A 25,915-nucleotide genomic window follows, 5' to 3' on the forward strand; every position below is an offset into this window, starting at 1 on the left:
TGTATCACAGGCAGAGCCCATTGTGTTTGTTAATTGTATCACAGGCAGAGCCCATTGTGTTTGTTAATTGTATCACAGGCAGAGCCCATTGTGTTTGTTAATTGTATCACAGACAGAGGGGGGTTGTGTACAATTGATGGGAGTGTTTCTATACTGTAAATGCATGTGATTGGCTAATGTATAAACTGTCTCAGTCTTCCACAAGGTCCCTACGGGTGGGTCCATTGCTGGAAGACCTGCATAAAAGGCTGACATGTAGCCCCATTAAAGAGTTCCTGTTTTACCCTCAGCATAGAGCCTTGTCTCCTGTGTGGGGGGAAAGGCTGCATCTACACTGGGGATTGCTATACGCTGTATACTCCCCTGGCTATAATCCCTGAGCTCTTTTAAGAGCTTGTTCCTGCATCACTCTCTGAAACAAGAGAGACCCACTGGAACCTGGAAGCCTTGTGGTAGGTCCAGGGTGGGTAGAAGACTGCGAGATCCCACCCGAGCTGTGGCGGTTCGTGGGATCGGCAGTGCTTACGGTGTCAAGGGGAGTGCTTGGAGCCCTCGGGAAGCACTAGGAGCATCCATCAACGGAGGTACCCGGTCGGGGTGCCAGGAGATCCGTTACAAAAACCTACAGAGAAAGAATATTGATGGGAGATCTGCTGCTGCGCTGGACCCACATACTGACCGTGTGAACATGGCCTTGCAGTTGCAGCGCTGCCATGGTCTCTAGTTCCGCTGCAGTGTAATGGCGGACAATGACAATATTCAGCAGGTCAGGCGACTGCATGGACTTTTCTCCGTTTTACGGAACATTCCCGGATGTATCCGGATTGGGATCACTGTGTGGTGTGCACGACTTGTGTGCAGGTTGCTTTGCTATTACTGTTGTGTTTGCGGCGCAGTCTCCGCTCCGCCATCCTTCAGTCGGCTTTATTGCTTCTCATGGATTCCTCTTACCTGACCCACTTGTTCCTAATTGTCTCCCTGTTGTGTTTGGCTTTGTCCCCGCTGAACGACCTATTCCAGACAAATGAATTAGAGACACAATTTGTTATCTGATTTCCGGCATGTGTCTCGGCCTGCGGGTCAATACCACTTCTATTGCCTCCTATGGGATGTACTATAACTGTTATTTATATGACTATGAAAATGATATAATAATGATGATGATCACAGCAACTTGGTATTAAAAGGGTTAATTCAGGAAGACAGCCCCTGTCCATGTGCAATGTTATAATACACACAGTGATGTCACAGTACAGGGATAATACACACAGTGATGTCACAGTACAGGGATAATACACACAGTGATGTCACAGTACAGAGATAATACACACAGTGATGTCACCGTACAGGGATAATGCACACAGTGATGTCACAGTACAGAGATAATACACACAGTGATGTCACAGTACAGGGATAATACACACAGTGATGTCACAGTACAGAGATAATAAACACAGTGATGTCACAGTACAGAGATAATAAACACAGTGATGTCACAGTACAGGGATAATGCACACAGTGATGTCACAGTACAGGGATAATGCACACAGTGATGTCACAGTACAGAGATAATACACACAGTGATGTCACAGTACAGAGATAATACACACAGTGATGTCACAGTACAGGAATAATAAACACAGTGATGTCACAGTACAGGGATAATACACACAGTGATGTCACAGTACAGGGATAATACACACAGTGATGTCACAGTACAGGGATAATACACACAGTGATGTCACAGTACAGGGATAATACACACAGTGATGTCACAGTACAGGGATAATACACACAGTGATGTCACAGTACAGGATAATACACACAGTGATGTCACAATACAGAGATAATAAAACAGTGATGTCACAGTACAGAGATAATACACACTGTGATGTCACAGTACAGAGATAATAAACACAGTGATGTCACAGTACAGGGATAATACACACAGTGATGTGACAGTACAGAGATAATACACACAGTGGTGTCACAGTACAGGGATAATACACACAGTGATGTCACAGTACAGAGATAATACACACAGCGATGTCACAGTACAGAGATAATACACACAGTGATGTCACAGTACAGGGATAATACACACAGTGATGTCACAGTACAGAGATAATACACACAGTGATGTCACAGTACAGGGATAATACACACAGTGATGTCACAGTACAGGGATAATACACACAGTGATGTCACAGTACAGGGATAATACACACAGTGATGTCACAGTACAGGAATAATAAACACAGTGATGTCACAGTACAGGGATAATCCACACAGTGATGTCACAGTACAGGGATAATACACACAGTGATGTCACAGTACAGGGATAATACACACAGTGATGTCACAGTACAGGGATAATACACACAGTGATGTCACAGTACAGGGATAATACACACAGTGATGTCACAGTACAGGATAATACACACATTGATGTCACAATACAGAGATATTAAACAGTGATGTCACAGTACAGAGATAATACACACTGTGATGTCACAGTACAGAGATAATAAACACAGTGATGTCACAGTACAGGGATAATACACACAGTGATGTGACAGTACAGAGATAATACACACAGTGGTGTCACAGTACAGGGATAATACACACAGTGATGTCACAGTACAGAGATAATACACACAGCGATGTCACAGTACAGAGATAATACAACAGTGATGTCACAGTACAGGGATAATACACACAGTGATGTCACAGTACAGAGATAATACACACAAGTGATGTCACAGTACAGGGATAATACACACAGTGATGTCACAGTACAGGGATAATACACACAGTGATGTCACAGTACAGGGATAATACACACAGTGATGTCACAGTACAGAGATAATACACACAGTGATGTCACAGTACAGAGATAATACACACAGTGATGTCACAGTACAGGGATAATACACACAGTGATGTCACAGTACAGAGATAATACACACAGTGATGTCACAGTACAGAGATAATACACACAGTGATGTCACAGTACAGGATAATAAACACAGTGATGTCACAGTACAGAGATAATACACACAGTGATGTCACAGTACAGAGATAATACACACAGTGATGTCACAGTACAGAGATAATACACACAGTGATGTCACAGTACAGGGATAATAAACACAGTGATGTCACAGTACAGGGATAATACACACAGCGATGTCACAGTACAGGGATAATACACACAGTGATGTCACAGTACAGAGATAATACACACAGTGATGTCACACTACAGGGATAATACACCCCGGGTATGTCACAGTACAGAGATAATACACAGTGATGTCACAGTACAGAGATAATACACACAGTGATGTCACAGTACAGAGATAATAAACACAGTGATGTCACAGTACAGGGATAATACACACAGTGATGTCACAGTACAGAGATAATACACACAGTGATGTCACAGTACAGAGATAATACACACAGTGATGTCACAGTACAGGGATAATGCACACAGTGATGTCACAGTACAGAGATAATAAACACAGTGATGTCACAGTACAGAGATAATACACACAGTGGTGTCACAGTACAGAGATAATACACACAGTGATGTCACAGTACAGAGATAATACACACAGTGATGTCACAGTACAGGGATAATACACACAGTGATGTCACAGTACAGGGATGTTATTATAGTACAGTACAGGAATAATACACACAGTGATGTCACAGTACAGGGATAATACACACTGGCAAATCATAGTATAGGTAAATAAATGTAATGAAGGGATATTTTGCTGCACGCTGGCAACATTGCAGCACCAAAGTCATGTAAGTATAGCAGCTCCAAATTCTCTTCAGCTGATCGGCAGGGTGCTGGGTGTCGGACCCCCCCCCCATCTGGTATTGACCTGGTCCTAGTCTTCTTTTATTGGTTAGATTTTTAGCTTTAAAACACTTGGCTCGTATATCTATCTGCTATACAGCCTGAGATAGCCATTAGTAACAAGGAAGCATCTCTGGAACAATACATCGTCAGTACAAGCCAAATACAGCACCGGCCGGCTGGCAACACGGGCTCGGGCAGTGATAGTGATGAGCGGGAGGTGCCATATTCGATTTCGACGAAATTCGCGAATATTCGCTAAAATATTAGTTTCATATTCGTTGAAATCGAATATTTGTCATTTTTCTAGTTATCGCGATTATTATGCAATTTAAATAATGTAAATAATTTGTAGAATTAGTGAATATGGCGAATGTATTCGTCATATTCCACAAAACGAAGATAACGAAGTATTCTCCATCTTCGTTTTAGCTCCATATTCGTCAACTTCGCTAATTCTAGCAATCATATAGGAAAGTTGACTATAGAGACAGCTAAGTTTAATTCGCTATGCGATTATATTACTTTGCATTTTTTTTTTATAAATAGAATAATTATAATACTTGATAATTATTATAATTATTTTATTTATTAAAAAAAAGCTAAGTAATATAATCGCATAGCGAATTAAACTTGGCTGTCTCTATAGTCAACTTTCCTATATGATTGCTAGAATTAGCGAAGTTGACGAATATGGAGCTAAAATGAAGATGCAGAATACTTCGTTATCTTCGTTTTGTGGAATATGACGAATACATTCGTCATATTCGCTAATTCTACCAAGCCAACCATAGTAAACCAGGTCCAAGTTGAAATCGCAATTCGATTATTATAACTTGAATTAATCGAATTGCGATTTCAATGTAATTCTCAAATCCGACAGTACATTCTAGTATATGGAGACGTTCCATGAGCACGGAAGTCGGCAGAAGCGGCAACGGGCACTGACTGGAGCAGCCAGGAAGCCAGGAATCCGAAGGACAGGTAAGAACAACTTTAGGGAAGTGGGAAAGAAAAAAATATAACAATAAAAAAACAAACAAAAAACTAATATTCTAAATATCGAATTCATAGCACTATATTCGAAATATTCGCGAATTAGCGAAGTGGCAATATTCGCAAAAAAAATTACGATATTCAAATATCCGCGCTTAACACTAGTCAGTGACTTACCAGCCGATGGCTCGTCCAGGTGACGTTCCGACATGTCCTGCTGATCCCACTGTCCCTTGCTGTCTGCTATTACAGAACTGTTCCGCTCCAGAGACATAATCGCTGTTATTGTCGCTCCCTCCAGCAGTCGGGGCATCCTAATAAAAGATGGAGGCATGTGAGAGTCCTCTGTCCTCTGGAGTCACATTGCAGCCTTACAGAAGAGCTTTTGGTGGCATATGGTTGCCTTGGTGATAAGGGAACTTGGTGGTCGCCCAATAATTTCAAAGTGAACCTACAATTTAAAGGGCATTTGCATTAAACTAGTAAAGTCCTTGAGCAGCCATTAGCGTTTGTACAGGGTTAGCAGTTCATCTTTTACACTCTAGAATAACAAATCTGTCAAACAATGTGAAGAGACGGAGAAATGCGAGGAATGGATATCCAGGCAGAGAAGGAGAACACGGCGGCTCAGTGGTCAGCAAGGTGGCTCATTGGTTAACACTAACACTGCCCTCTTGCAGCCTAAGGCTCCATTTACACGTCCGCAATTCTGTTCCGCGAATGGAATTCTGGACCAATTGATTTCTTTTGGGCCACACGATCTGCTGTCCAGATCCGGAAATGCAGACCCGCACTTCCGGGTCCTCAATTCCGTTCCCCCCCCAAAAATGGCAATTGCAGACAAGATTAGGCATTTTCTATTATAGTGCCGGCGATGTGTGGTCCGCAAAATGCAGAACACACATTGCCGGTGTCCCTACCTCGTGAGATTTCCCTACCTTCGTCACTCTCGGGGTAGGGAAATTTCACAGCAGAGTGCACAGGCGCCGGGAGCCTCGCCAGGGGTTAGGGTAGGGAAAAATGATGGACCAATGCGCAGGCGCGGTGATCGGATGGATGTTCTCAGCTGGACACTGGCTGACACTGCGCATGCGCCGGGAGCCTCACCAGCGGTTAGGGAAGGGAAAAATTACGGGCCAGTCGGCCGATGTCCAGCTGAGAACATCCACCCGATCACTGAGCCTGCACACTGGCCCATAATTCTTCCCTACCCTAACCCCTGGCGAGGCTCCCGGCGCATGCACACTCTGCTGTGAAATTTCCCTACCTCCTCACGTCATGTCCGGTGCGACCAGAAGTGACGAGGGTAGGGAAATCTCACGAGGTAGGGAAATGTAACGTTACAACGTCCTCAGGATAGAAATACAATCTAATGCACTGGAAGATCTCAAGGACCTGTGATGACATCACAGATCATGTGACCAGCAAAACAGTCAGTGGTTGAGAAGGACCTGCGATGATGTCACCATCATGTGACCAGTGCAGGAGAGTGTCACGGCCTTTGCTGTGTGCGCCGTGACACTTGTGCCATGCTTGCGGTTGCCGGTGGCAACGTGTTGCTGTTATGGCATGTGGTGTTAGTGTCTTGGCTTTGGCTGTGTGCGCAGTGACATGGTTGCCACGCATGCTGTTGCCGGTGGCAACGTGGTGGCTGGTGTGTGCACTTTCCCTTTAAGTTGTAGCCTTCCCCTGTTTGCTGCTGTAAGGGTTAACCCCCTGATTGCATTTGGTCACTAGGTGCTTCTTATACCTGTGGTCTTTGGCCAGGAGTCAGTTTTACTCCAGCCTTGGTGTGTACTGGAGCTCAGCTCCTTGTCATAGATGCTCAATGTCATCCTGGTGTCTCCTTCCCTTCCTGTCCCTAGTTGTATGGAGTGGGTTATGTTCAGGGTGTTGTATGTCTAGTTTGGTGTTACATGTCTGGTGGTGTTTGGTGTCATGTTTACTAGACATTCCCCTGTCTCATGTTTATTGCAGCTATGGGTGTAATGGGTTCCTGTGTGGTTTGTGGTGTGTGCTGTGTCCTTTAATGATGGTGTGGACAGCAGCACTAGTGCACGGGTTCCAGTCAGTGTGTCTGTGGCAGGTAAGTGTGTTACTGGTCTCGCTTACCTGCCATCTCCATATGCTGTATGTGTTCCCCTCTCCTTGCAGCCTGGCCTCAGATAGAGACTCCTTTTCCTCCATTACTAGGATAAACAGGCCGTCTCTTCCCTGCTCCTTGGTGAGGGATTACCAGGGCGACTTAGGGTCTCTAGGAATCCTGAGTACGAGTCGTCCTACCATCGGGGTCGGCTCATACGGTGAGGAGTCAGGGAGAGGATTAGGGAAGCTGTAGGAGTTGACCTGCTCCCTTATTACTCCTTTTGGCCAGGCTGATCCCCTTTTACACCGCACGGTGGGGGGTTTCCCACACTCCCCGCCGTGACAGAGAGGATGGCAGTGAAGAGGAGAAATGTGGGAAAGAAGCTGTGGTGAGGTCTGTTACATGGGGAGAGGTAAGTGAAGGGAAAGGCAGAGCAATGCTGGGAGAGGAGGCGATGTTATGTACATGGGACTGTATTTTAGAGGGGGCTGTAGATAGAGAGGGATGTTATTTACATAGGACTGTATGGTGGAGGGAGGAATATAACTACAGGGGACACTGCAGAGGGCATTATAAATACTGGGGGAACTTCAGGGTGAGCATTATAACAGTAGGGGGCAGTATAAATACTGGGGGCACTGTAGTGGTATTTATAAAACCAGGGGACATTAGGCGTTCTTATTACTACTGGGGGCTCTATAGTAGGGACTTATAGATCCTCCTTATTTCTACTAAGAGCACAATGGGGGCCTTATTTCTACTGAGGGGTCTGTAAATAGCTTTATTACCACTGGAGGAACAATAGGGGGCCTTATTTCTACTGGGGGCTCTGCGAGGGTATTATTAATACTGGAGGGCTCTTCTACTAATGGAGGCAACTCTTGGGGAGCGTCATCACTGTTGGGGGCACTGTAGGGGGCAGTATTCCTAATGGGGGCATTCTAGAAGGTAATTACTATTGGTGGGACTATGAGGAGTACTGTATCTATGGGGGCACTGGTACTTTTTCAGGACAGTATTTTGGGGTATTGGGGGCACAGCAAGCAGCAGGATAACACTGTAGGGACTCCAGGCTGGGAGATGATAGAAATGTGAGGAAGCTAAGATGTCCATGTGTCACACTCTGCAGAGACGAGGCGGCTGAGAGAAGTTGTCCGGACCGAATAGAGAAGATGATAAGATCTACATCGGAGGAGGCGTCACCTGGAGGCTCTGGATGTGAGAGGTATGTGATGTTGTATAGCAAGTACATGAAGGTGCTGTTTGGGGGGGCGGGGGTATGGCGACTTAGAGAACTGGGCCATATTCATTGGGGCTTGGGCCCGGATCTTTTGAGACCCTAGCAACACCCCTGGCCTCCAAAGCAGATGGATAGTCTCTGCTAACCAAGTTGCATCAGCAGAAAGGACAGTTTTCGCACAGTTTTGGATCTGGACCTCCGCTGATTGGTAAAGGGTTGTCTTCTCTGATGTGTCATGTTTTTTGCTTTATCAACAGATGGACGTTGGCATGTTGATCATCTTCCCTGGGGCAGATGGAATCTTCCAACAAGACAATGCAACTTGTCACACGGCTAGAAATGCCTGAAATTGGTTGGAAGAGCATGACTAAGACTTCCAAGTACCACTCTGGCTCCCCAGATTTGAACCCAATTGAGCATCTGTGGGACCACCTCTATGGTAGTATTCTCTCTATGGATCCTCCTCTATGCCCCCTCCAGTATCTGTAGGACTACTTCAATGGTCATGTTCGCTCTATGCATCCTCCCCCATGCCTCCTCCAGCATCTGTGGGAGTACCTCGATGGTCATGTTTGCTCTATAGATCCTCCACCCCACACCTCTTCCAGCATTTCTGGGACCACATCTATACTTGTGTTCGCTATATGGATCATCCCCCACAACCCCTCCAGAATATGTGGGACCACCTTATTGGTTGTGTTTGTATATTGGATCCTCCCCCACACCTCATCCAGCAACTGTGGAACCACCTCGATAGTTGGGTTATCTCTATGTATCCTCCCTTTACACCCCCTCGGCAGCTGTGGGACCACCTCAATGATTGTGTTCGCTCTATGGATCTCCCACACACTCCCTCCAGCATCTGTAGGACCACAACAATGGTCGTGTTCTCTCTATGGATCCTCCCCATGCCCCCTCCAGCAGCTGTGAGACCACCTCAATGGTTGTGTTCTCCCCACGGATCCTCCTCATACTCCCTCCAGCAGCTGTAGGACCACCTTGATGGTCATGTTTTCTCCATGAATCCTCCCCGATGCTCCCTCCAGCAGTTGTGGGACCACCTCGATGGTCGTGTTCTCTCTATGGATGACCCCCCTCCCACACCACCTCTAGCAGCTGTAGGACCATTTTCGATGGTCGTATTCATTCTATGGATCCTCCCTACACCCCCTCCAGCAGCTTTGGGACCACCTTATTAGTCGTATTCGCTCTATGGATTCCCCCCATGCCCCCTTCATCAACTATGAGACCACCTCGATGGTCATGTTCGCTCTATGGATCCTCCCCCATGCCCCTTCCAGCAGCTGCGGAACCACCTTGGTGGTTGTATTCACTCTATGGATCCCCCACACCCCCTCCACCTCAATGGTCATGCTCTTTATTGGATCCTCCACCATGCCCCCTTCGCAAACTATGGAACCACCTCGATGGTGGTGTTCTCTCTATGGATCCTCCTTGACACCCCGTCCAGTAGCTGTGGGTCCACTTCGAATGATTATATTCACTCTATGGATCCTCCACCACGTCACCTCCAGCAGCCCTAGGACCACCTCGACGGTCATATTCGCTCTATGGATCCCCCCCCCCACGACCCCTCCAGCAGTTGTGGGATGAACTGCAATCACTGAACAGGGATGTCACAATACAGAGATAATAAACACAGTGATGTCACAGTACAGGGATAATACACACAGTGATGTCACAATACAGAGATAATAAACACAGTGATGTCGCAGTACAGGGATAATAAACACAGTGATGTCACAGTACAGAGATAATACACACAGTGATGTCACAGTACAGGGATAATAAACACAGTGATGTCACAGTACAGAGATAATACACACAGTGATGTCACAGTACAGGGATAATACACACAGTGATGTCACAGTACAGGGATAATACACACAGTGATGTCACAGTACAGAGATAATAAACACAGTGATGTCACAGTACAGAGATAATAAACACAGTGATGTCACAGTACAGAGATAATAAACACAGTGATGTCACAGTACAGAGATAATACACACAGTGATGTCACAGTACAGGGATAATACACACAGTGATGTCACAGTACAGAGATAATAAACAGTGATGTCACAGTACAGAGATAATAAACACAGTGATGTCACAGTACAGGGATAATACACATAGTGATGTCACAGTACAGAGATAATACACACAGTGAGGTCACAGTACAGAGATAATACACACAGTGATGTAACAGTACAGGGATAATAAACAGTGACGTCACAGTACAGGGATAATAAACACAGTGATGTCACAGTACAGGGATAATAAACACAGTGATGTCACAGTACAGAGATAATACACACAGTGATGTCACAGTACAGGGATAATACACACAGTGATGTCACAGTACAGAGATAATACACACAGTGATGTCACAGTACAGAGATAATACACACAGTGATGTCACAGTACAGGGATAATACACACAGTGATGTCACAGTACAGAGATAATACACACAGTGATGTCACAGTACAGGGATAATACACACAGCGATGTCACAGTACAGGGATAATACACACAGTGATGTCACAGTACAGGGATAATACACACAGTGATGTCACAGTACAGGGATAATACACACAGTGATGTCACAGTACAGAGATAATACACACAGTGATGTCACAGTACAGGGATAATACACAGTGATGTCACAGTACAGGGATAATACACACAGTGATGTCACAGTACAGAGATAATACACACAGTGATGTCACAGTACAGGGATAATACACACAGCGATGTCACAGTACAGGGATAATACACACAGTGATGTCACAGTACAGGAATAATACACACAGTGATGTCACAGTACAGGGATAATACACAGTGATGTCACAGTAAAGGGATAATACACACAGTGATGTCACCGTACAGAGATAATAAACACAGTGATGTCACAGTACAGGGATAATACACACAGTGATGTCACAGTACAGAGATAATGCACACAGTGATGTCACAGTACAGAGATAATACACACAGTGATGTCACAGTACAGAGATAATAAACACAGCGATGTCACAGTACAGGGATAATACACACAGCGATGTCACAGTACAGGGATAATACACAGTGATGTCACAGTACAGGGATAATACACACAGCGATGTCACAGTACAGGGATAATACACACAGTGATGTCACAGTACAGGGATAATACACACATCAGTCATGTCATGTCACAGTACAGGGATAATACACACAGCGATGTCACAGTACAGAGATAATACACACAGTGATGTCACAGTACAGGGATAATAAACACAGTGATGTCACAGTACAGGGATAATACACACAGTGATGTCACAGTACAGAGATAATAAACACAGTGATGTCACAGTACAGAGATAATACACACAGTGATGTCACAGTACAGGGATAATAAACACTGTGATGTCACAGTACAGAGGTAATACACACAGTGATGTCACAGTACAGAGGTAATACACACAGTGATGTCACAGTACAGAGATAATACACACAGCGATGTCACAGTACAGGGATAATACACACAGTGATGTCACAGTACAGGGATAATACACACAGTGATGTCACAGTACAGAGATAATACACACAGTGATGTCACAGTACAGGGATAATAAACACAGTGATGTCACAGTACAGAGATAATAGACACAGTGATGTCACAGTACAGAGATAATACACACAGTGATGTCACAGTACAGGGATAATACACACAGTGATGTCACAGTACAGGGATAATAAACACAGTGATGTCATAGTCCAGGGATAATACACACAGTGATGTCACAGTACAGGGATAATACACACAGTGATGTCACAGTACAGAGATAATAAACACAGTGATGTCACAGTACAGAGATAATACACACAGTGATGTCACAGTACAGGGATAATAAACACTGTGATGTCACAGTACAGAGGTAATACACACAGTGATGTCACAGTACAGAGATAATACACACAGTGATGTCACAGTACTACAGAGATGTTATTATAGTACAGTACAGGAATAATACACACTGGCAAATAATAGTATAGGTAAAAAAATGTAATGGTGTCACAGGTGTAATGAAGGGATATTTTGCTGCACGCTGACAACATTAAACCGAAAAATTCATTAACACTATCACACATTTAAGTATCAACATTAGATCTTTATTAAAGCCGTAAATTACATAATTGTAAATATAAAAATTTGCAGGAGATGTTGAGATGTGGAACACGTCCCCCGCAACAAAATTACATATATGCCATAAAGATTTGCAAAAGAAAGCTCATCAATAGCGTATAACCCCCCCCCCCCCCACAAAAAATAAAATAAAAATTAAAGCCCCCATAATAATAGTGCTCCTCATTATCCTACCAATAGTAATTCCCTTCTAGATGCCCCCATTAGTAATACTGCTCCTACAGTGCCCCCAACAGTGATAACGCTCCCCAAGAGTTGCCTCCATTAGTAGAAGAGCCTCCAGTATTAATAATACCCTCGCAGAGCCCCCAGTAGAAATAAGGCCCCCTATTGTTCCTCCAGTGGTGATTAAGCTATTTACAGACCCCTCAGTAGAAATAAGGAGGATCTATAAGTCCCTACTATAGAGCCCCCAGTAGTAATAATCGTTAATTTCTAACGATAATTTGTTTTCCCTTAGTCCTAACAGCAGCACAGATGGGGGTTAACTGCCCCTGTGGACTGGTAGGACCGGCGGAATTTTAATGAGCCCAAGAACCAATAAACGATCTTCAGCTCCCTGAAAGGGAGGAGATCACCCCCCAGCCCACCGTGTTTTTAACAAGCATAATGTATTTAGGGTGGGATATTTGTGTGCTGCTGTTAGGACTAAGGGAAAACAAATTATCGTTAGAAATTAACGATTCCCTTACGTCCTCAACAGCAGCACAGATGGGGAGATAGCAAGAAGAATCCCCTAGGGAGGGTCCTCATGCCTGGCAGAACTAAGAACAGTCTGCCCAAAAGCCGAAAACTCTGCCATCCTAGCATCTATCCTATAATGGGAGATGAAGGTTGACTCAGAGCTCCAGGAGGCCGCCTTACAGATCAACTCTAAGGGGAGGAGTCTTCTCTCCGCAACCGAGGTGGAGACCGCCCTAGTAGAATGGGCCCTCACAAACTCGGGAGGATCTAAGGATTGGGAGACGAAAGCTTCCAAAATGGCCTCCTTGATCCAGCGACTAATGGTGGCTTTAGACGCTTTACGGCCTTTAGACTTACCGGCAAACAGGATAAGAAGATTCTCATCTTTCCTGAACTCACTAGATCTATCCACATAGATCTGGAGGCATCTTGAAATATCCAGCGGGTCTCTAGCTGGAGTATCAGAGGAGGAGGCTGTAAACAAAACTGGTAAAGATATTACCTGATTGATGTTCTGGAAAGTAGGCACCTTAGGCCTGAAGTAAGGTAAAAACTTCAGGAGTACTCTATCCTGTAGAAAAATAATGTACGGGTGATTTGCGGAAAAAGCCTGCAATTCAGAAACTCTTTTGGCTGAAGCTATAGCCAGAAGAAAGACCATCTTTAAAGTCAGAAATTTAAAATTTACCTCCTCCAAGGGCTCGAAGGGGGGAGATGCTAGCCCCCTGAGCACTACTGAAAGATCCCACTGGGGGATAGGTTTCAGTATAGTAGGCTTTAGTCTTTCAGCTCCCTTCAGGAAGCGTTTGATGAGTGGGTCCCGAGAATGTGGCCTGTTGAGACAGGCCGAGATGGCATAAACCTGTACCTTCAAGGTAGCTGGAGATAGGCCTCTATCTAATCCATCCTGAAGAAATTGAAGTATCGCAGGAAGGGGCGGATCTGCAGACGCCACCTGTCTGGAATCACACCATGCCTCGAAGATTCTCATGATCCTGGAGTAGGCCTTCTTTGTAGACTCTGCTCGGGAATGCGACAAAGTTCTCAGGACCGACTCGGAAAGCCCTTCTATGTTGGGAAGGGACTGATCAACCTCCAGGCTGTCAGGTTGAACCTGTGCAGATCTGGGCAGAGGTGAGTGTCCCACGACACCAGGGTCTGCTCCGGGGGGAGTCTCCAGTATTGTCCCCGACTCATCTGAATGAGCTGGGTAAACCAGGATCTTCTGGGCCAAAACGGTATGATGGCTATTACCGAGGCCTGATCCTGACGGATTTTCATCAATACCCTCGGTATCATGGAAAAGGGAGGGAAGATGTAAGCCAGCCTGAACCTCCACGGTATTGACAGAGCATCTATCGCCAGGGGGTTGTCTTCCCTGTAGAGGGAACAGAACCTCATCACCTTGGCGTTGAACCTGGTTGCCATGAGATCCACTTCTGGCATACCCCATCTGTGAACTAGCTGCCTGAAGATCTCCGGATGCAGAGACCACTCCATGGTCGGTAATCCTCGACTTAAGCGGTCCGCTATCATATTGAGGGAGCCTCGAATATGAACGGCAGATAGATGGGAAAGGTTCAGCTCTGCCCACCGAAGAATTACCCCGATCTCTGACAGAAGGGGCAATGATCTTGTGCCTCCCTGTTTGTTTATATAGAGGACAGCAGTCATATTGTCTGACTGGACTTTCACTGCTTTGCCCCGGATCTGAGGCGCAAAGTGAAGGAGGGCTAGCCGGATAGCTCGCATCTCGCGAAGATTGGAGGAAAGATGCCGCTCCAGAGGAGACCAAGATCCCTGAATTGGGGATCCGTCCAGGTGAGCGCCCCAGCCTACAAGGGACGCGTCTGTAGTCAATATGACCCAAGCTGGTTGGGTCATAGACTTCCCTGCTGGCAGTCGAAACCACCATCTGAGGGAATTCCGGGTTTGACCGGACAGGGAGCACAGGGAATCTAGCCCCGCAGGGCTGCCGTTCCATAGTGTAAGACCTCCGACTGAAGAGGACGGAGGTGCCATAGCGCCCAAGGGACTGCGTCCGCAGCCGCTGACATGAGCCCCACCATCTTCATGAGAGTCCGAATAGAGACTCGACGAGGGACATGAAGGACCTTTGCCAGGTCCTGAATCCGCGCTTTCCTTTCTTGAGTCAACCGGAGGGACATCTCCACAGAGTCGACCACGAATCCTAAGTATGGATTGAAGATGATGGGCTCACATTCGACTTCTGCCAGTTGATGATCCAGCCTAGGCGGAGAAGAAAGGAGATTGCGATCTGAAGATGGTGGGTAAGGATCGGAACTGAAGAGGCTATGAAAAGCCAATCGTCCAGATAAGGAATGATAGTCAGCCCTTGGAGTCTCAATGCTGCCACCACCGATACCACCACCTTGGTGAAGATAAGGGGGGCAGAAGAGATTCCGAAGGGGAGCGCGGTGAACTGAAAGTGCCTGCGAACCCCTGAAATCTGGACCGCGATCCTGAGAAATTTCCGGAAGGCGGAATGGATCGGGATGTGAAGGTAAGCATCTTTGAGGTCCAGGGTAGCCATGACATCCCCGAGGTTGAGGATATGGGTGACTGACCTTATGGTTTCCATACGAAACCTTGTTTTCCTTATAAATCGATTGAGAAATCTCAAATCGATGATAATCCGGAGGTCTCCCGTCTTCTTGGGAACCAGGAACACTGGTGAATAAATGCCTAGGCCTCTCTCCCCTGCCGGCACCTCCTCTAGGGCTCCCTTGGAGATATAGTCCTGGATGTAAGATTCCAGGACCACTTGTTTGGCCGGCCCGAAGTTTCGTGTAGCGACGAATCTCTCTGGGGGGAGAGAGAGAAAGTCTACCCGGTACCCGACGGAGACCAAGTTCAGAACCCAAGGGTCTGCAATCAACCGGCTCCAAGAGTCTTTGAAATGGGTAAGACGGCCCCCCACGGGAATCTGGGGGAGGGGTACGGGAAAATCTAGAGGAGACACTGCAGGGGCAGCAGGGCTTATCCAAGAGCCTCGAGGAGGCCCATAGTCAGGAGGGTTTTGCCTCCCTGGTGGGTTTGCGGGGGCGTCTCGGATATTTACGAGATGGCCCCCCCCAATCTCTGCGCCTAGACTGCTGCCCAGAACGACCTCCGCCCTTCTTTTCCTGTCTGGGGCGTCCCCGAAAGGGCTGCTGGGGGAGGCTCTTCCCTTTTTTATCGGAGAGCCCCTCCATTATTTTGTCCAATTCGGACCCGAATAACCTATCTGGTTCGAAGGGGAGCCCACAAAGGTTAAACTTGGATGCGTTATCCGCAATCCACGGTTTCAGCCAGAGTGGTCTGCGGGCAGCTGAAACTAGGGCCATAGTTTTGGCGGCCAGCTTTAGCTGCATCTGGGAGGAATCAACTAGGAAGTCCATAGCCAGGTTGGCTGATTTGAAGGCTGCCAGGATATCATCCCTGGATACGCTCTGGTCCACGTCTGTTTGGATCTGGTTGAGCCTAGAGCGTAAATAGGTGGCTACTTCAGTGGCCGCGATTGAAGTTGACGCGGAGGCAGCGGCCGCCGCATAACTCCTCCTAAGGGTGCACTCTGCCCTCCGATCAAGAGGGTCCTGTAGACTAGACCCATCGTCTGCGGGGACTAGAGTGCGCCGGGACAACTTGGCTATAGCCATGTCCACCTTGGGAACGGAACCCCACGATTCCACCAAGGGTTTAGCCATCGGGTACATGAGTCTGAATTTTCTGGTAAGCACTGGACCCTTCTCAGGCTTCTTCCACTCTGTGCGCATCACAGAGAGGAGGGTCTCATCCGCTCTAAAGACACGCTGTGTCCGACCGGCGGGATCGGAGGACTCCCCCATGTCAACATCCTGGTCCCCCGACCTGATGGACTTGAGTAACTTCTGCGTCTTTTCTGGAGGAAAAAAGCAAGAAGTAGATTCTTCTTCCTCAGAAGAAGAAGACCCCACTGAACAGGGGGTAGGTCTTTCGACCGGTGCGACCACCTCCATGGGAGTCTGAGAGGGACCTGGTAGCCTCTCATTAAGTAGCTGAACTACTCCCTTGATGGAATCATCCACGTATGTCTTGGTCCATTGGAACATCTCCTGCATCGTGGGTTCCGTGGATGCCGTGCGACAACTCTCACATCTGGAGTAAGGACAGCTGTCAACTAGGGGTGTGTTACATTCGTAACATGCCAAATGCTTCCTCTTGGCCCCAGCCTTCCGCTGATCCTCCTTAGGGGAAGCCATAGTCTGTAATGGAAGAAACAAAACAGGTCATAACACCTACAACATCAGGAGGTGGAGAAAACCAGACCTTAAGGGGGCCCACCAGCACTAGAAGAAATAGAGCTGAAGGAAGAGGAAGTACAAAACCCAAGCAAAGCAATACTGCAGGAATATCACAAAGCACAGGAGAGCTCTGGAGCTAACTTGTGAAAGCAACGCAACCAGAGCACTGACTGATGGGCTCTGGGCGCTTAAAAGGAGGAAACCCCGCCCAATGGGCGGGTTCCTGAAACGAGATCAGCACCACTCCCTTTTTTTTTTTTTTTTGTATATGTGCTGCCAAAGCAAGCACTCAGAAAACCCAGAGCCTATACTGGCTCTACCTAAACGAAAAATTATCTCCCCAGACTAATCCTAAGTCCAGGATGTCATTCTAGGGAGCCAGTTTAAGAAGGGTGAGTTTTATACATCACCGCATCGCTTCGGAAAACCGGAAGTGACGTAGCGCACCTAAGGCGCGTCACTTCCGGGAAATGGCGGCGCCCATAGCGCCGCACACATGCGGTAACGGAGGAACGGAGCACCGTCTACAGATGATGAAAGAAAAGGGGAGGGGACGCCCCCCTCCCCAACGGTACCCCAGACCGAAATCGCCATGATCAGGCCTAAAATAAAGGCACTGAGATGCATAGAAAGCGAGCTAAGCTTTAAGGAGGGAAAAAAGAACCCCTAAGCAATCTTCAGCTCCCAGAGAGGGAGCGACACGCCAGTCCACCTGTCCAGAGGACAGAAAAAAACACGGTGGGCTGGGGGGTGATCTCCTCCCTTTCAGGGAGCTGAAGATCGTTTATTGGTTCTTGGGCTCATTAAAATTCCGCCGGTCCTACCAGTCCACAGGGGCAGTTAACCCCCATCTGTGCTGCTGTTGAGGACGTAAGGGAAGATGCCTATTGTCCCCTGGTTTTATAATACCACTACAGTGCCCCCAGTATTTATACTGCCCCCTACTGTTATAATGCTCACCCTGAAGTGCCCCCAGTATTTATAATGCCCTCTGCAGTGTCCCCTGTAGTTTTATTCCTCCCTCCATCATACAGTCCCATGTAAACAACATCCCTCTCTATCTACAGCCCCCTCCAAAATACAGTCCCATGTACATAACATCGCCTCCTCTCCCAGCATTGCTCTGCCTTTCCCTTCACTTAACTCTCCTCTCTCCAACAGACCTCACAACAGCTTCTTTCCCACATTTCTCCTCTTCACTGCCATCCTCTCCTGCACTGGTCACATGATGGTGACATCATCGCAGGTCCTTCTCAACCACTGACTGTTTTACTGGTCACATGATCTGTGATGTCATCACAGGTCCTTGAGATCTTCCAGTGCATTAGATTCAATTGTATTGCTGTCCTGAGGACGGTGTAACGTTACATTTCCCTACCTTGTCAGATTTCCCTACCCTCGTCACTTCCGGTCGCACCGGACATGATGTAAGGAGATATGCCGCGCCGCGCAGGCGCACAACGACAGGGTAGGGAAATTTCAAGGCAGAGTGCGCATGCGCCTGGAGCCTCGCCAGCGGTTAGGGTAGGGAAAAATTACGGGCCAGTGCGCAGGCGCGGCGATTGGGTGGATGTTCTCAGCTGGACACCGGCCGACACTGCGCATGCGCTGGGAGCCTCACCAGCGGTTAGGGTAGGGAAAAAGCACTGGCCTGTAATTTTTCCCTTCCCTAACCGCTGGTGACGCTCCCGGCGCATGCGCAGTGTCAGTTTGTGTCCAGCTGAGAACATCCATCAGATCACCACGCCTGCGCCGTGGCGCGTAATTTTTCCCTACCCTAACTGCTGGCGAGGCTCCCGGCGCATGCGCACTCTGCTGTGAAATTTCCCTATCCCGTCATTGTGTTCCTGCGCGGTGCGGCACACCTCCTCACGTCATGTCCGGTGCGACCGGAAGTGACGAGGGTAGGGAGATCTCACGAGGTAGGGAAATGTAACGTTACAGCGGCGATACAGTTGTGTCTATCTGGCAGGCAGGACATGAACAAAGATACTAGTTGCCAAAGGCAATAACATATGCTAGAGAGGGGTGCTGCCCTTTAGAGGGCTTCCGGTTTTCTCCCCCTGAAAAGGGCAGCACCCCTCTCTATCATATGTTATTGTCTTTGGCAACTAGTATCTTTGTTCATGTATTTAGTGGGGTTGGTTTAGGGTGAACACTTCTTCTTCAACTGCAACTTGCCATAACGAGTCCCCCTTTTGGGTGTCAGGTGGATATCAATTGGATCTTCCACCAAAAGTCATTTTGCATTGCGTTCCATAGGTTCCCAGCGGTGATATATCATTTGCTGTCATTCAGGGGGTGCACAACTCTGCTGCTGCACCCACGCTTTATAATTGTTTGGAATTGATTGATCTCTGCTGGGTGTCCTGGTCATGCAATGCTAGGACAGGGGGGTTATACGCTATTGATGAGCTTTCTTTTACAAATCTTTATGGCATATATGTAATGTTGTTGGTATTTTCAAGATATAACACCCTGACCACTGTATTGCTGCGGGGGACGTGTTCCACATCTCAACATCTCCTGCAAATTTTTATATTTACAATTATGTATTTATGACTTCAATAAAGATGTAATGTTGGTACTAATGTGTGGTAGTGTTAATGAATTTTTGGGTTTGTGGTTTATTCCCACACATGCAATATTGTTTGTTATATCTGTGTATACGCCGGCAACATTGCAGCACCAAAGCAATGTAAGTCTACCAGCTCCGAATTCTCTTCAGCTGATCGGCAGGGTGCTGGGTGTCGGACCCCCCCCCCCCCCCCCCATCTAGTATTGACCTGGTCCTAGTCTTCTTTTATTGGTTAGATTTTTAGCTTTAAAACACTTGGCTCGTATATCTATCTGCTATACAGCCTGAGATAGCCATTAGTAACAAGGAAGCATCTCTGGAACAATACATCGTCAGTACAAGCTAAATACAGCACCGGCCGGCTGGTAACACGGGCTCGGGCAGTGACTTACCAGCCGATGGCTCGTCCAGGTGACGTTCCGACATGTCCTGCTGATCCCACTGTCCCTTGCTGTCTGCTATTACAGAACTGTTCCGCTCCAGAGACATAATCGCTGTTATTGTCGCTCCCTCCAGAAGTCGGGGCATCCTAATAAAAGATGGAGGCATGTGAGAGTCCTCTGTCCTCTGGAGTCACATTGTCACATTGCAGCCTTACAGAAGAGCTTTTGGTGGCATATGGTTGCCTTGGTGATAAGGGAACTTGGTGGTCGCCCAATCATTTCAACGTGAACCTACAATTTAAAGGGCATTTGCATTAAACTAGTAAAGTCCTTGAGCAGCCATTAGCGTTTGTACAGGGTTAGCAGTTCATCTTTTACACTCTAGAATAACAAATCTGTCAAACAATGTGAAGAGACGGAGAAATGCGAGGAATGGATAACCAGGCAGAGAAGGAGAACACGGCGGCTCAGTGGTCAGCAAGGTGGCTCAGTGGTTAACACTGTGGCACATTACATGGTGGCTCAGTGGTTAACACTAACACTGCCCTCTTGCAGCCTTAGGGTCCTGGGTGTGAATCTAACCGAGGACAATATCGGCCTTGAGTTTGTATGTTCCCCTCATGAGCCATTGGGGACAGTTTGATGCTAATGTCTTTATATATATAGTCGCATTATATAAGTGCATATAATAAATAAAATGTTCTTGTGGGGTTCCTCTGGGTACCCTGGCTTCCTCCTACACTCCAAAAACATTCTGACAGGGTAGTTAGGAAGGTAGTGAGCCCCGGTGATGCCAGGTGAGTGATGACAGACTCTGTACAGCGCTGCAGAATATGTTGGCGCTATATACATATAATAAATGAAACAGCGCCTCATGGAGGCACCAAACACACAGAGTGAATGCAAGGGTTCATGCACACGACCGTATGTATTTTGCTTTCCGCAAAATACAGACACGCAGAAAAAACTGATGACATGCGTTTGATGTCGGTGTTACGTCCGTATTTTTGCAGATCGATTGTAACAATGCCTGTCTTTGTCCGCAAAACGGACAAGAATATTGGTACATGTTCAATATCTTCGCGCAACGGACATGCGGACACAGAATGCACACTGAGTCGATTGCCCTTTACTTTGCGGAGCGACACGCTACAGTGGAGCAGCTCACCACCAAAATGAACCAGGGGCTACCAGACGTATGTCTAAACCAACAGGCTGCGGACGCCGTACAGAGGCAAGCACAAAGTCTTTAACTTAAACAGTTCAGTGTTTAGTGACACATAAGGAAAAACAAAATAACCGTTCACAGTCTTGGTGTTTGTTCACACCATGCAATGTCCATAGAACAAACTCTTCACCTGGTCAGCAGTTTTCCGCCGGCAGTCCACAGCCGGCTTTAGGGGCCTGTTTCCCGGCATGCGGCTCTCAGCCCTTTAGCACGGCACAAATTCTGAGGTCCCAAAACACAGAGACTCCCCAGCTTCTCTGCCAGATGGAGGATAAACCACACAAAGCTGAGACTGCTGGCTGGGTTTTATATAGGCCAAGCGTGGGGAGCAGCCACCCACCCAGCACTTTGGCTGCTCCCAGTAAGAGCCGGCCCGGATCGGCTTTACAGCCACACTAAGTAAAACAGTAGAACTCGGTAATACGTACCTTCCGTCAATGACGGCCCCTTGTGCCTTCCTACATACCTCCCCTTTGTTCAACCCTGAGGGGGTGAACACCTGCCAGACAGTGTACGCGGGACAGGGCATCCGCGTATCACTGGAACCTGCCTACTTATGCATACTGTTCTAGCGCCCGTTATTGTAATGGGCTTAATGTCTAGTATATATACTTCTATAAACACACAAATATATATATATATATATCTTCTATATACACTTATATCTACTTCTATACACGTATATACTTGTATACCCGCACAGACACATATATACTTGTATCCCCGCACACACATATATACTTGTATCCCCGCACACACACATATATACTTGTATCCCCGCACACACACATATATACTTGTATCCCCGCACACACACATATATACTTGTATCCCCGCACACACACATATATACTTGTATCCCCGCACACACATATATACTTGTATACACACATATATACTTGTATCCCCGCACACACACATATATACTTGTATCCCCGCACACACACATATATACTCGTATCCCCGCACACACATATATACTCGTATCCCCGCACACACACACATATATACCTCTATACACACATATATACTCGTATCCCCGCACACACACATATATACTTCTATACACACATATATACTTGTATCCCCGCACACACACATATATACTTCTATACACACATATATACTTGTATCCCCGCACACACACACATATATACTCGTATCCCCGCACACACACATATATACTTGTATCCCCGCACACACATATATACTTGTATCCCCGCACACACATATATACCTCTATACACACATATATACTCGTATCCCCGCACACACACACATATATACTTGTATCCCCGCACACACACATATATACTTCTATACACACATATATACTTGTATCCCCGCACAGACACATATATACTTCTATACACACATATATACTCGTATCCCCGCACACACACATATATACTTGTATCCCCGCACACACACATATATACTTCTATACACACATATACTTGTATCCCCGCACAGACACATATATACTTCTATACACACATATATACTCGTATCCCCGCACACACACATATATACTCGTATCCCCGCACACACACATATATACTTGTATCCCCGCACACACACGTATATACTTCTATACACACATATATACTCGTATCCCCGCACACACACATATATACTTCTATACACACATATATACTTGTATACACACATATATACTCGTATCCCCGCACACACACATATATACTCGTATCCCCGCACACACACATATATACTTGTATCCCCGCACACACATATATACTCGTATCCCCGCACACACACACATATATACTTGTATCCCCGCACACACACATATATACTTGTATCCCCGCACACACACATATATACTTGTATCCCCGCACACACATATATACTCGTATCCCCGCACACACACACATATATACTTGTATCCCCGCACACACACATATATACTTCTATACACACATATATACTCGTATCCCCGCACACACACATATATACTTCTATACACACATATATACTCGTATCCCCGCACACACACATATATATACTTCTATACACACATATATACTCGTATCCCCGCACACACACATATATACTCGTATCCCCGCACACACATATATACCTCTATACACACATATATACTTGTATCCCCACACACACACATATATACTTCTATACACACATATATACTCGTATCCCCGCACACACACATATATACTCGTATCCCCGCACACACATATATACCTCTATACACACATATATACTTGTATCCCCGCACACACACATATATACTTCTATACACACATATATACTCGTATCCCCGCACACACACATATATACTCGTATCCCCGCACACACACACATATATACTTGTATCCCCGCACACACACATATATACTTGTATCCCCGCACACACAATATACTCGTATCCCCGCACACACACACATATATACTTGTATCCCCGCACACACACATATATACTTGTATCCCCGCACACACATATATACTCGTATCCCCGCACACACACACATATATACTTGTATCCCCGCACACACACATATATACTTCTATACACACATATATACTCGTATCCCCGCACACACACATATATACTTCTATACACACATATATACTCGTATCCCCGCACACACACATATATATACTTCTATACACACATATATACTCGTATCCCCGCACACACACATATATACTCGTATCCCCGCACACACATATATACCTCTATACACACATATATACTTGTATCCCCCGCACACACACATATATACTTCTATACACACATATATACTTGTATCCCCGCACAGACACATATATACTTCTATACACACATATATACTCGTATCCCCGCACACACACATATATACTCGTATCCCCGCACACACACATATATACTTGTATCCCCGCACACACACATATATACTTGTATCCCCGCACACACACATATATACTTCTATACACACATATATACTCGTATCCCCGCACACACACATATATACTTGTATCCCCGCACACACACACATATATACTTCTATACACACATATATACTCGTATCCCCGCACACACACATATATACTTCTATACACACATATATACTTGTATCCCCGCACACACACATATATACTTCTATACACACATATATACTTGTATCCCCGCACACACACACATATATACTCGTATCCCCGCACACACACATATATACTTGTATCCCCGCACACACATATATACTTGTATCCCCGCACACACATATATACCTCTATACACACATATATACTCGTATCCCCGCACACACACACATATATACTTCTATACACACATATATACTCGTATCCCCGCACACACACACATATATACTTGTATCCCCGCACACACACATATATACTTCTATACACACATATATACTTGTATCCCCGCACAGACACATATATACTTCTATACACACATATATACTCGTATCCCCGCACACACACATATATACTTGTATCCCCGCACACACACATATATACTTCTATACACACATATATACTTGTATCCCCGCACAGACACATATATACTTCTATACACACATATATACTCGTATCCCCGCACACACACATATATACTCGTATCCCCGCACACACACATATATACTTGTATCCCCGCACACACACGTATATACTTCTATACACACATATATACTCGTATCCCCGCACACACACATATATACTTCTATACACACATATATACTTGTATACACACATATATACTCGTATCCCCGCACACACACATATATACTCGTATCCCCGCACACACACATATATACTTGTATCCCCGCACACACATATATACTCGTATCCCCGCACACACACACATATATACTTGTATCCCCGCACACACACATATATACTTGTATCCCCGCACACACACATATATACTTGTATCCCCGCACACACATATATACTCGTATCCCCGCACACACACACATATATACTTGTATCCCCGCACACACACATATATACTTCTATACACACATATATACTCGTATCCCCGCACACACACATATATACTTCTATACACACATATATACTCGTATCCCCGCACACACACATATATATACTTCTATACACACATATATACTCGTATCCCCGCACACACACATATATACTCGTATCCCCGCACACACATATATACCTCTATACACACATATATACTTGTATCCCCACACACACACATATATACTTGTATCCCCGCACACACACATATATACTCGTATCCCCGCACACACATATATACCTCTATACACACATATATACTTGTATCCCCGCACACACACATATACAGACGTGGACAAAATTGTTGGTACCCTTTGGTCAATGAAAGA

The 25,915-nt window shown here is 46.0% G+C and overlaps 1 long non-coding RNA gene across 1 annotated transcript; it reads right to left on the reverse strand.

Moving 5' to 3' along the window:
* Window positions 1-725: 725 nt before the first annotated feature.
* On the reverse strand, window positions 726-20,473 carry LOC122926909. The gene is made up of 3 exons (XR_006387730.1): window positions 20,342-20,473; window positions 5,045-5,318; window positions 726-1,011 (listed from the first exon to the last, which is right to left on the reverse strand). It is a non-coding gene; the product is annotated as an uncharacterized LOC122926909 (long non-coding RNA).
* Window positions 20,474-25,915: the final 5,442 nt, after the last annotated feature.

This window comes from Bufo gargarizans, chromosome 2 (genome assembly GCF_014858855.1).
Source record: "Bufo gargarizans isolate SCDJY-AF-19 chromosome 2, ASM1485885v1, whole genome shotgun sequence".
Lineage (NCBI taxonomy): Eukaryota > Metazoa > Chordata > Amphibia > Anura > Bufonidae > Bufo > Bufo gargarizans.